Source organism: Durio zibethinus, chromosome 12 (assembly GCF_047325235.1).
Source record: "Durio zibethinus cultivar Kanyao isolate XHJ-2024 chromosome 12, ASM4732523v1, whole genome shotgun sequence".
In the NCBI taxonomy this organism is placed as follows: Eukaryota; Viridiplantae; Streptophyta; class Magnoliopsida; order Malvales; family Malvaceae; genus Durio; species Durio zibethinus.
The window spans coordinates 18,025,816-18,040,659 of NC_143173.1; the positions used below are offsets into that span (position 1 = coordinate 18,025,816).

At 28.4% G+C, this 14,844-nt stretch overlaps 1 pseudogene; it reads right to left on the reverse strand.

The window, feature by feature from the left end:
• Window positions 1-7,934: 7,934 nt before the first annotated feature.
• Window positions 7,935-10,456, reverse strand: LOC111297063 (receptor kinase-like protein Xa21; annotated as a pseudogene).
• Window positions 10,457-14,844: the final 4,388 nt, after the last annotated feature.

The window sequence follows — 14,844 nt, forward strand, 5'->3', positions numbered from 1 at the left end:
AATAAATATAATAATATTATTATACCTCTAAATTATATTTTTTTAAAATTAATATTTAATTGTCTATATTTATTACTTATTAATAAATTAATAAAAATTGATATATTAAATTTAATTAATTAATTGATCACATTTGACTTTTGATATTTTCTTTCTATCTAAAAATAAAAAATGTATAATTTCACAAAAATAAAAAAAACTTTCAATTTAATTCTAACCATTTATTTAAAGTCTAGCCATTTCGAGTGTGAGTTAATTTGAGTTTAAATCAACGTTGAATTATAATGCAATAATTACAGGTGATATATCTCATGATTTAATTCTTTGGCCTAAAAAAATAAAGAGCCATAGCAGATAATTAAGTAATACAGAACTTACATCAAAATTTTAAAAACACAGAGATGTCTCCCTTCATCTCCTCTTATTCTGAACCAAGTAGAGCATGCATGTCCTTGGAATCGTTCTATCACAACCCTTTCACCCTTCGCATAATCCCATAGGACTAAAAGAATGGAGACATTACTAAACTTGCACAAGGCACCACAGTTTGGATTTACCTCTCCATAGAATGAATATTTCCATCACATTATGTTGTAAAATGTGCAATGCTCTCCTCGGTGCTATTAAAGAATGATGGTCTGCTCCATAGCCACCATGGTGGAAAGTGCAACCCATTCTTAATATCAGTTGCTGCTCCACCCAATGTACAAATGTCTAATGTCAACCTTTCTTTGAAAAGCTTTGGAAGAAATAAGACATTACATAGGAGCTGGTAAATGGTTCATGCAGTTATCCTCAAAAAATGACATCTAGTAGGTTTGTGGTTTGAATTTCAGTACTTACAACTCCTTCTCTTATCCCAAATGCAAAAAAATAACACCTCATATGCACAGTGGCAGGGACTTCGACACTATAATGGAAACTATAGGATGGGTTTTTGAGGTTACCATCTGGGATGTCTAAGGAAGAATTTATGTTTCTGAAAACCCCTGGATAGACATGGGATCAGGATAACAATAATTTGTGCTTTTGATAATTTAGTTTTTGCAGCACTCAAAATTTAGTTGCTGCCCTTCTGACAAGGAAATAATGTTTTTCCTCTTCAAACAGTTACTGGTCATTCATTCAGTATAAAAAACTAACTCAAAAAAGGTAAATTATTTCATACATTTTCGTTTTTTCTTGAATCTCCATCATATTACATGTAGGCCAAAAAGGATAATGCATTAGTGGACTTAATCAAACCAAAAAAGCAGTGGCTGCAACTCATACAAAATAAGATCATAACATTAAAATCCCGAAATGGAAGATAGATGCATATCATTCTGTTCTTTTTCAGCCCACAATATTCTTAATGAATTTCAAAAGGCGTGAAAAGAAAAAGGTAAGGAACTTAAACCGACCCTGCCCAACGCCAATTTGGAGCTCTTAAAGGGGAAATACAATTTTTGGAATTAATTAATTACTAGTATGGTTCATGAACTATGCATTAAAATGTATAAATTGATATATAAACTAAAAAATTGTATAATGTACCCCCAAACTTTCAAAATGTGTACTAAGTCACATATTAGTTCCACAAAAGGTTTTTTATATAAAAGTTTAGGATGAAGCGACGTTTTCCATTCCAAAGCTAGGGATTTATATTGGATTTAAAGATTATTTATCAAGTGTCATAACATATAAGTTCGTAAACCTATCGCTAGATATAATTAAAAAAGTCATCACAAATCTTTTTTGATTAAATATAATTGACCACTTAAGTGAATTTATTTATATTCATTTTAAGGATGTCTTAAACTTGACTAAGAGTCTTTAAAAAAATTATGTTTTGGTTTATTTGTTAGAATAGGGTTTGAAAATTTGATTACATACAAAAAAGATTATAGCACCCTCACAACTCCCATACTAAGATGATATCATTTAATTTTAAATTATCTTAAGGATTTTTGGTTTTAATGGTTTTTTATTAAACTTTAATATTTAAATATTAAAAATAATTTTTAAGATTTCTTCATCAATTTAGTAGAATTCTTAAAAAATACTTCCTCAACAGAAGTATTTAAAATTCACATTTATTTTTTTGAATAGGTTCCGTCCTAAAAAAAAAATTAATCATTTATTTTTTTATTTTGCTTTTATTGAAAATATATCTAATTCTTCCATTATTTAGGCCAAAATTAGAAAAAAATTTCACCTAGAAATTACCTAAATAATAATCCATTTGTAATTATTAGAAATTTCATCCTTACAATTTATTCATTTTATTTTGTGTAAATTTTTTATATCTAAATTTCTATTGTATCGAGATATATCTAAATTTTTCACCATTTTAAAAACTTTTAGAAATATATTTTATACCTAAAAATTTTTTAAAAAATCAACTGTTCTTGATTTTTTAGAATTTCATCATCTACATTTTTTTTTATCATTTCCAAAACTTCTCATGTCTAACCTTTTTATTTACTGCATTTAAAAATATAATTATTATAATTTTATTTAATTTTACCATCATTATGGTAAAATTTTAGAAATAAGTTTATTATCTAGAGTTTCTTATCTTGAAATTTTTTAAAGGATCAACCATTCTTGATCTCTTAGAATCCCAACATCAAATTTATTTTATTATTTTTCTATTTTTTAAGATTTATTTTTGTTATTTCCAAAATTTTCTAAAATTTTATTTTTTAATTTTATATTTTTAAATTTTTATGGTTTTAAAGCAAATATCAATATTGTTATTGAAAATTTTATCTAAATCTCCATTTTGAAGATATTAAATAAAAACTTCTCATTTAAAAAAATTCTAAAAATTCAACAATTCTTGAGTTCTAAAATTTCACTGTTTGGTAATTTTCATTTATTTTTTAGGATTATATTCTTTATTCTTGATTTTCATAAATTATCTTTATTAACATTTTCATATAAATTGTCCTCCATTCTAGAAAATTTTAAAAAAACTTTTCACTTAAAAATTTTTAAAAATCAATCATTCTTGATTTTTAAAATTATCTCATTAGGATGATTGCCATTTAGTTTAGAGTTTTTGTTTCAGTTTTTTTGTATTTGTTGTTCAATGGACAAGAAATTAAATTTACTTTTTTTAGGTTTTCAACTAAATTTTCCACCATGGGGAATTTAGAAGAAATTGCTTGTCTAAAAATATCTGAAAAGTCAACTCCACAGAAAAAATGTTCACTTATAATTAAAGTTTGAATTAAATTGCATAATTATAAAAAAAAAATTTATTTATCTTCAAGATTTATATGAAATACATGATTTTGATAATATTTTAATTAAAGAAAACTACAAGTATAAATATATTTTATTATGCCATATTTTAGTTTTTTAAGTGAGAAGCAACTAAATAATTTTTCAGTTTAAGAATGAATGCTTAATAAAACGTGTAACAAAGTAAATAAAAAATAAAAAAAATGAACCAGAAAATTAATTAAGAAAAAAAAAAAAGATGAAAACCTGAAATTTGAGTTACAACTCAAATCCAACGCAGGCCCACCTAAGCTAAAAAGCGGGCTTGGAGTTGTCCACTTCAAATTGTAGGGTCTTGAATCCTCCTCAAGTTACAATCAAAATTTAAGCTTTTTGGACTTGGACCGAATTTTCAAGTTCTAAACCATTTTTACAACATCCTTCCCCTTTCTTTATTCTTTATTGCAAAAGGATAAAGCCCAACACCTCATTTAAGCAACACCGCTCTCAATTTTTGCTGTTGTCTCTTCCATTTTGCCTACAAGTTGTCACTTCCCTTCCTATTTATTTTCGGAATCCCACTGATACTATGCAAATTCAAACACAATGACCATTTTACCACTTCTTGGAATTCCTAATCCCAGCTACTTGGATCATTGAAAAACTCTTCTAAATCCTTCCCCTCTCTTTTTCCGTTTAAAAGAATTCCAAAAGGTGCCTAAATAAAAGTGAATCCCAAACTGAAAACCCACTGCTAGAAGAAAATGTTTTGTTTTCGTCTTTCCATTGTTGTCGATTGTTGATTCTATCTCTGTGGCTATTTTTGATGCTTGACTCTGGTTATTATGTTTTGACTATTTGTTGGATTTTGGATCGATGATTACTATTTGGGCAAGGAAAGGCGGTGGTAGGCTTCGGTGGCTGGTTTAGGTCGTGGATGACTGATGGTGGTGACTGGCATCCGGGGGCTAGGCCAACAAAATGGGGATTTGTTTTCGATTTCCCGTGTTTCCCTCTGATTTTCTCTGCTGATTGCTTTCTCTGTGATTTTTTTTTTAGTTGTTTTGACTTGAAAGTTTATTTATAGGTAAGATCATGAGAGTTTCAACTCACTTAGGATTAGATTTCTTTAAAATTAAAGATTATCACTAAAGTAATTCTAATCTCAAACTGCTTCTGATGAAGCTAGCATCTTCACTGAGACAACATTTTTTTAAACTTCCAAATTATCAATTTTTTAAAAAGATAATCAGATAATTAAGGATAAAATTAAGATAAATAGTATAATAATAAGAATAAAATAAATAAGGATAAAAAGAATACAAAAAAATAAAATAAAAATCTAAAATCTAAAATTCAGTAATTGGATTTCAAATTAGTTGGAGTTTAATTGATTTGGGTTTTGGACAAAATAAAATATTTATCTCAAGGAAAATTACTCGTAATAAAATACAAACCTAAATATTCAAATTTTATCAACTCAACTAATTTTTATCTCTCACATTGTCTGAAAATCTCAATCTCTCTCATGTTATCTTCTTTCATGGGTGGCCTCAAATTAATTGTGGATGGCTCAATTTCCCCTCGTTTCCCTTCTTTTCTATTCTTTTCCTCCTTTTTTGTTTTTGTTTTTTTTTGTTTTTCCTTTTTCCTTTTCATATTTTTTGGTAATAAATATATTTTATTACCATCACCACCACTAACAAGATGACTTGATCGATGAGTACAACAAGCCAGCCATTGCTGTCCTCTTTTGAGGCTATCATTGTAGTGACCAAAATCTCACTCTCCTTTGAGATTACTATTTTGACGATCAAAATCCCCACCCAAGATAAAGGTAATGCTAATTATGAGGTTTTTATATTACCTTATTTTAGGTTGATTTTTAAAATTTGATTTGTGTGAAATTTTTGATATATTTATAGTGAAAAAAGAACAAAAATAAAATCTTCAAAATGAAAATTCTCAAAATGCTAAACCACAAACAAAAGCTTTGAATATTGTTAAAGTTGTTATGAGTTTGATTTTTTTATCAAATTTTTTGGGTTTGATATTAGATTTAAAGAAATATTGAATTTCAAAGGTTTGGATTAGTTATGCATTTGATATTTTTGATTTAGGATTTAGGCTTTTAAACTAAGCGTAGCCATGATAGTTTTTTCCAACTTCAACTACAACTTTGAGTTTCAAACACTTGCCAAATAGGTTCTCCTTTAAGAGAATAGGCCTTGATCCAAGTAGTCTAAATTAAGCCCCTTTTTTTATGATAAAGTTCGAATATGTTGGATGATACAACTTTGTTCAAACTAAAAATATCTTTAAATATACTTCAGATTTTATGAAATATTTCCCCATCATTTTAGTTCGATTTAATTGTTAGCGAAAATGCAAATTTTCTAAATAAAATTGATTCATTTTTTTCTTTTAAAATTTTATTTTCAAGGCATTAATTAATAAAATATAGTTTTATTTCAAAAGTTTATTTTCAACTAATTAACTAAATAAAACATGAAAAAGTGGAATTAACATATATAATTGTATAACTTTTCTTTTCCTACCTATTTTTAATCAAACTCAATAGTTATTATGATATCAAAAGTTTTTTTTTTAATAAAATTTATTTATATATTTTTAAACGTTACTTTCAAATCATTAATTAAAAACTACAAAAAATTCACATTATTTTCAAATCATTAATTTTATGCTTTTTTTTCTTCCTATCATTTATGAAAACAAAAAAAAAAGTGATATTTTCATGAACAATTTTTATTTTAAACCAAATGACGACATTGACATTTTTCTTTCAAAGGTTTGTTTTCAATTTATTAAATAATTCTATAGAAAATTAATAATTGACAAATGAAAACATGAGGAAATATATAGAAAAATGATTAGCAATTGTTGTGCACCAAAACATTTTACCAAAAAATATCTTTGGACTATTTAACTTCAAATCATTACTTGGAATCAAGAGTTCAAGTATATTAAGAAAAGAAACTAATTCTTCTAAAATGAGAAAAAATTGACAACTTTCTGAATACAAAAATACAAACAAGTACATCATATGTCCTCACTTGAGTTACTTGTTTTTTAGCTACTCACCATTTATTGAACAAAAAATATTGACATCTTCATAGAATAAAGTAACAGGAAAACCATTGGCATGAAGTTAAATAAACTTTGCATAGTTTTTTTTCAAGATATGATTCAATAAAACAATGGATTCCAAATAAAACATATCACTCTAATGTTCCTCCAATAGAAATAAAAATAAAAAATCATTGCAAGAAAGATTATCGCAATTCCAATGCACAAATACACCATAAATCTCTCACTCGAGCTTTATGCAATCACAATAAGAGAAGAAACACCACAATATCTTCCATGCTGAATTCATTAGTTACATACTGCAATAAAATTACAAAACTTGCATCAGTTCCCTTTTTTAATATATTTTCTGAATCTCTTAAGAAAGCAACCTTGTAAGGAGGGATGGATTGATAAAATTGATTTCTTCTAGAGTAATTTATTTTATTAACTTTTCAAATTTCTTTATTTTTCTAAATTTCATAATACATTTTTATTATCACCTTCTTAAGTAAAGAGATTCTTAATAGAAAAATGATGTATATTAATTAATATCATATATAACAACATTATATTTTAGAAAAATAAAAAACAATGCAATGTTACATACTAATTATATAATAATTCTAATAATTTTTATTTGATCAGTTAAAATTCGTTAATAAGTTATTACCCAAATACCAATTTAAAAAATAATTAATTATAAAAATAATATTGTAAACATTAATTAATTAATCATAAACAGACATATAGTTCCATAATCAATCATAAATCACCTAAAAATATTTTAAAAATGAGCCATTATTTCCACCCAATCCAAATTACTTAAAATTGCAATTATGAGTCATAATTTTCATACAAGAAAATTCATTAGTACAAATTTATTGTTAAGTAAAATTATATACTTATTATTATCATTGAGATAAAAAAGAGTTGTAACAAAAAAGTATTCCTAATTAATGATTATATTAATAAATAATGTAAGTAAATGAAAATGAATTTAACTTATTGGCTCTCTTCATGATAATTTATGTTTTGGTTAATTATATAGAAATTATAATCTATATATATGTTACTTCTAATCATACAAAACATGTATAAATTAATTATATGTATTGAGAAATAATATGAATTTAATAAAAGAAAAATAAAAGAAAACATAAATACACAAACTGAGCCTAACTTCCTATACATGTAACCACACATCCAAGTGAAAAGGTTATTTATTAATCGAGAAAATCCTTTTTTATATATTTACAACTACCATGCCTCCTTACTTAGACATAGAAGTTATTGAAATTCACTAGCTATGCAAATCTTATAATTATTTGAACTCTTTAATGATTCAATGGAATTAAAACTCTAGTTTTTACTGTAAAATTTAAAATGTTATTAAGAAAAAATTACTTTAATAAAGAGTTCAAAGTTAATAAATAAATATATAAACAAAAATTCAAAAGTGATGAAAGTACCTTGATTATTGAACCAAAATACGTATTATGGTCGTATAACCTTAACCTGCAAGAAAATATAAAACTTAATGGAATACCTTCTTAAAAGAAAATTAAATAAATATATGCTATGTACTTTTATATAAGCTTAAACTATTTATATAATTGCATTCCTTACCATATTAATTAAACCTGGGCAATGTTGTTCAAATATTCTCTTTTGATATTCTTCAGCGTGGAGACAACATTCTTCATATCTAATCTATCTTTAGGTAATTCAACTAAACGATCCAAAGCTAATCTCATAATAAATTATATACAATTTGCTTTAATAACAAAATATCCATCTGTTTCTTGCACTAAACTAGAATCTATTACACCAACTATTTCATTAGATAATGACCTTTTCACCCAATGCTTCATACTCATTTCTCCAACAAAAATTTCATCTGTGGGTTTCTTTCTTGTGAAAGTTTCTATTAATAGAATGCCATAGCTATAGACATCACTCTTTATGAAAATAATTCCTGCTGATCCGTATTCTGTATTTTAAATATAATTAAATTATTAAAATGATCTTATGCCATTAGGGCATCATTAATCATCAATAAAATGATAAAATACTAATATATACTCGCTTGGAATAGAGAAAAAACTAAAAAAATGAAAAAATACCTGGTGCCATATAGCCAACAGTAGCTAGTGTCATTGTTTGTTTGATGGAATCTCCTTCTCCCAATAGCTTGGCAATTCCAAAATCTCCCACGTGTGCAACCATGTCCTCATCCAATAAGACATTACTTGGTTTTAGGTCACAATGGATTATAGGAATCGGATGTCCCAAATGGAGATATTCTAATGCCGATGCAACATCTATCATTATGTTGATTCTTTGTAGGATATCCAATACATAATTGCAAGAATATAACCATTTCTCAAGGCTCCCATTAGGCATGAACTCAAGCACCAAGGCTTTGAAATCAATAGTTGAACAACAAGTAACAACCTTGACAAGATTGCGATGAAGGATAATTCTCATCACTTCACATTCAGTGTCAAAACTCTTAAATGCTTCATCTATTTGCAAATTGAAAACTTTTATTGCGACTTCTGTTCCATCTGAAAGTATTCCTTTGTATACAGAGCCAAAACTTCCTGAACCAAGTAAGTTATTCCCACTAAATCCACCAGTCCCTTGCAATAGTTGATTATACGAAATTCTTCTCCTTTTCTTGAGAGGAATTAAATCTTCAACCGTTGCCAAATTCATATTCCCCCGCTGCCCTTTTTTGTAGACAATTATGACAGCTACAACTATTATTATTGAAGCAAATGTTGGAAAAACATACCGCAAAGCATGAAGAGCGGTCTTCTTGAATTTGGGATGGATTTTATTTTTGCAAGGTGAGACTTGTAGTCTAGGTGAACCACATAGTGCATAATTTTTCATGAAGGATTTGGCTGTGAAGTTCAAAAAAGGCCCTCCACTTGGTATTTCTCCTTCCAATCTGTTGAAAGACACATTAAAATAATTGAGATCATAAAGTTTTTCCAAAGACTTGGGAATAACTCCAGAGAGATTGTTGTTAGATAAATCCAAGCTTTTCAAACTCATCAAGTCACCCAATGATTTTGGAATAGGGCCTTGTAATCTATTTCTGGAAAGATTCAAAACTTGTAGATCTTGGAGACTTCCAATTGTGGACGGAATATCACTTAATAATAAATTCCTTGACAAATTCAAAGAGATAAGTACCTTTAAATTTCCAATGTTGAGTGGAAGTGAACCGCTAAGATTGTTTGATGACAAGTCTACTTCTAAGATATCTTTAAGGCTCCAAAAACTTAAAGGTATTTGCGAATGCAATTTGTTGGAGAACAAGTATAGATATCTCAGAGAAGTCAAATCACACAAACATGTCGGTAAAAGTCCATCAAGCTCATTAGCACCCAATGATAATTTGTACAATCCCTTCAAACCACAAAGATCATGTGGGATAGAGCCTTGTAACTTATTTCTATAAAGATTCAAAAGTTGGAGATGTTTTAGCCTTCCTATTGTTGTTGGAATAGGTCCACTCAATTTATTAGAGGAAAGGTCTAACAATATAGCCTTGCTTAAGCTACCAATTTCCATGGGAATGCTGCCTCTAATTTTGCAATCAATGACCCATAATTGTTCAAGTGATGTGGAAAGATTTGAGATAGACGTTGGAAGAATGCCATTCAATGGGTTGAATGATAGGTCTAAAATCCTTAGATACCTGCAATTTGCCAAGGAATAGAGAAAGCTCCACTCATGAGTTGAAGTTTTGGTGGTCAAATGATTCGACCAAAGGTAAAATATCTCAAGGAACCTCAAATTGCCAAGTGTATCTGGAATAAGGCCATAGAACGAGTTTTCTTGTAATGATAGGATTCTGAGCTTAGAAACATTGGAGATAGAGTCAGGAATATTTCCACTGAGATTACTCTCCCATAAGTAAAGCTCCTCAAGATTCGAAGCAGAGCTCATGAGCTCATGTATGGTAATTTACCTAAAAAGAGAAAAAATAAGTTTTCATCCTTCCATACAAGAAATAAATTAATTGTTTTGCTTCTTGTGTTTTTCATGAATCTATGATGCAAGCTGAAGTGAATGCGATGCTTACATATACGAACATGAGTGAGGACAAAAATGAAAAAAATTATAAATATGAAACAACTTCAAGTTTTTCTTGTTTGATGATCTGGAATGTATATATAATTTATAAATATTTTTCATATTTATAGTGATTAAAAGGCTCCATACTTACGTATAATAAAGTAAAAAAGAGGAAAAAGAAAAAGCAAAAGAAAAAAGAAGATAGAAGAAAGGTAGGGAGAAAAGAAAATATTATTAAGGTTTCTAGTATATGCTTAAAATGTTTTCCATTTATGTGAGAATTTAATTTCTTTAACTTATCTCAATTGTCATAACGTCTAGATCTGGGGATCTATCGCTAGACATTGACTTCTAGGAGTCGCCACCAATCGTTTTTATCTAGGTGCGATTAGCCACCTAAGGAATCTGTCCTTTCAGGGAACATCTAAGTTTAAGGGTCCCTAAAAGAATAGGTTCAGGTCTGCTAACCAGAACAGGGTTCGGGAGTTCGGTTACGTGTGAGGAAGGTTATAGCACCCTTACAACGCCCATCAAAAGATGGTACCAGCTTAAATTTGTGTTATCCAAAAGCCTTAAAATTTTACCAAGTAATTAATTATTGGAAATTTTTCTCAATTGACTCTAATACTTTTAGCAGAAAATTGAAAAAATTTCCTCACCTCAAGAGTATGCAAGAAAAACTACTGTTTCACTTGCAGAGACTCCGTCGTCGGATTAGTTAAAGAAAAATCAAAATCAAAATAGGAAGGAAGGAAAGAATGATTGCTCTTGCGTAGGGAAAATTAATACTTTCAACTTTTCCCCGAAAATATTTTTTGAAAATTTATTTTTAAGGAAAATTGATACTTTCAACTTTTTCTCAAAAATATTTTTTTTTGAAACTTTGATTTCCAAGGAAAATTGATACTTTCAACTTTTCCCTAAAAATATTTTTCGGAAATTTTGATTTTCAAGGAAAATTGATACTTTCAACTTTTCCTCAAAAACCCTTTTTTTTGAAATTTATTTTTTTTTTTTTAAGGAAAATTGATACTTTCAACTTTTCCCTAAAAATATTTTTTTTTGGAAATTTTGATTTTTATTTAAAGAAAATAGAATAATAAAATAAAAAAATGAAAGTGAAAATAAATAAAAATAAAAAAACAAAATAAAAATAAAATAAAGATAAAAAGAATATTAAATAAACCTAATCTAATAAATAAATAAAATAAAAAAACAAATAAACAAATAAATGAAAAAAAAAAACTGGAGCGGCTCGGATCGAGGCTCTGCTCGGCTCAAGGAAGAGAAACGGCTCGGGAGAGCGGCTTGGAAGCTTGGCTTGGCTCGGCTCGGCTCGGAGGAGGGGCGGCACGCGCGGGTCAGGAAAGCGAGTCGACGCTCGGGTCGGGTCGGGTTCGGTAAAACGCGCGGATCCTCTAGTTACTTAAAGCCAAAACGACGTCGTTTTGGGAGGGTATAAAAGGCAATCCCCTTCGTTTTTCGACAAAACGCTTCTCCCCTCTCTCTCTCTTCTTTCCTTTTCCTCTCCCTTTCTCTAAAAGCTGAAAAACATCAGTGCCGTAATCTGGAAAATGTCACTGGAATCTGGAAATTTCGTCGGAAGTTGGTCGGAATATCACCGGTTTCTGAGATTCTTCGTCGAAAACTGGGCAGGTCGCCGGAAACTTCAATGTTCGTCGGAATCTGGAAATTTCCCAGAAATTTCCAGAAAAATTTTTCGCCAAAAATTTCTATAAATTTTTTCTCACTCCCAGAACACTCCTAAACTTTTTCTAGCTTCCTATACGCCTCTTTTTCTCTCAAATCAGTAGCTTTTCTTACTGTTTTCTCCATGTCTTTCATTCTGTTCCAGGAGGTGCCTTTTATAGGGGTTGATCAGGAGTTCCTGATCAATCCCAATTCCTCCTTGGACGGGGATTCAATCTTTGAATCAAATTGGACTCTTCTGATTGAGTTCCCCTCCACAGTGGGATTCTTCATCTTTTAATCCCAGCAATCCAAAATTAAAATCAAAATAAAAAAAATACTAGATAATTAGAAAAGATAAATCAAAAGATATTATAGTATAAAAAAATTAAAAAATAATATCTGAAAATCGGGAAAAAATCAGAACAGATAATTAAAAAAAAATAATAACAAATAAAATAAGATAAACCCAAAAATATATTACAAAACAAAAAATAATAATAATAATATAATAATAATAAATATATAACTATATACATATAAATCTAATCTAATAATAAACAAAAATAAATATATATATTAATACATAATAATAATAATAAATAATAAAATACATAAAATACAAAAGAAATAGAAAAAAAAATACAGGATAAAAATTGAATTGGGTCTTACCCATTTGGGCCAGGCCCAATTGATCTGGGCCTGGACCCAATTGGGTGTCTACATCAATTGCTTTAACGATAAAAAGGATTAAAGAAATTTTGGATGATGAAATTGTTCATTAAAGAAAAAGAAACAAGATAAAAATGAAGAAAATAAAAAAATAAAAATATATTTACATTAATTTGTTTGAGAAAGTGTAAATATTTGGAAATAAATTACAATTTTTATCTATGCCATTTTAGGAAAAAAGACTCAAGAGAAATGGTAAAATTTCTTTCATTTTAGACTATATGCATAATAAAAGAGAAAAATACAAAGATTCTATTAAAAGATCGTTAAAAGTACACGAACTCTTTTTAGTTTGAAAATCACTTTTTTTCTCCCTAAGGTTTCATAGAACCTTAAGAGTGCGCTACCAGAGGAGGTTCATTTGAGGTTTGTTGGAGTAATACTTTATACATTTTCCTACTACAATAAAAAATTTGGTAATATGAGGACAAAAAATGTGAAACTAATGAAAGAGATTTTAAAATGATGCTTTCGATTACACAATTATTAGAGGGTGAAAAGCCTTGCCTTAGTCCGATTTAGAGGGTGAAGTAAAGGTAAGTCAAAAAGCTCTTCTTGGATGCTATGAAGGCCACATAAGAGCATTACCTTGGGAGAAAATATTTTGTTACACTGTTTGTTGATGGAATTTTTCTACGATGTAGTCTCTTTAATCTCAAGCAATGTTTTGTCAGATGTGGGAGGGTAGTTGATTTTTATGTCCTAAAAAATCAAAAGAGAGCCAAAAATGTCTTAGATGATTTTTTCCATTATCTTGATCTACGGGATGCATTGAGGGCAGTCAAATTTCTAAATGGTTAGCACCTGAGTTACTCCACTCTATATGTTCAAATGGCAAGGAATGATCAAAGGTCTCCTGCTAGTTCTAAACCCAACACTCACTACATGGATAAAGGTGTAAGCTGCATAGAAGACTTTAGAGATGGACGATCTTATGCAGAGGTGGTTCATATGTCTGTCAAATCCACTCAGTTAAAGGATAACATTGTATCAGATGGTCAAAAAGAAGAGGTTTTAAAATGGCTTAACATCCTTGAATACATTCCTGAAAATTTAGATTTGGTGGGATTACAACGGAATGCTGTTGGGATAGTTAGATATCCTGATACTGCAAATGCCATTGATCCAATCTTGTTAGAGAACTTCGATGATTGTTCTGTCACTATAATGGGTGAGAATATGGTTCTTTGGACTTTTGAAAGCAAAGAAAGTAGGGAAAGACTTAGATGAAATTCTTTAAGTAAAATTTATGAAGTTTCTAACAAAAAATGATTAAATAAAAATAAAAATCGAAAATCAAAACCGATCGATTAAAATATCTCATTATATAGATCAAGTGTACAAAATTTGAAAAAGTTTGAAAAAAATTTTATATTTTTTTATATAGACATTTTTAGTAAAAATATTGATAGAATTTTTACCATTAAATAAATATTAATCAAATTTAAATTATAAATAATATTTTTAATAATTTCTTTTACATATTATTGATCTTCACATTAAATTCTATTAATCTATCTGTTTTGATTTTTTATTAAAATTTTTATTAAATCATTTTTAAGAAAAAAATTTACAAACTTCTCCTAAAAAACTTTATGTAAGTTTTCTCCAAGAAAGTATGTTATTATCTCTGGAACTTGGTTAGTAGTTCTTATGAGCAATAGTGATCTAGACGCTGATAAACTTTTCAATGTTGAAGAAAAATTTCACCTTCTTACTACTACTCGAGCAGGTAAAAGAAGGAAAAAAGTTAAGGCAAAATATTGGACAGGATCCAATCGCAAGTCTCGCCACATAAGAGTCCCAGACCAGCGTGTGACTCGTTGACTCGCGTGTTGACCCATGCTTTGACCTGATCCGATCGTAAGTTTTCCTTTTATTATTTTAATTTTATTTTTTGATATTCATTTTATTTATTTTATATTTAAAGTTTTTTTATTTTTTATTTTGCTGGTTTTTATTATTTATTTTTACTGAGTAATTTATTATTTATTAAATATTTTATAAGAATTATTTTTGTAAAAAAATATT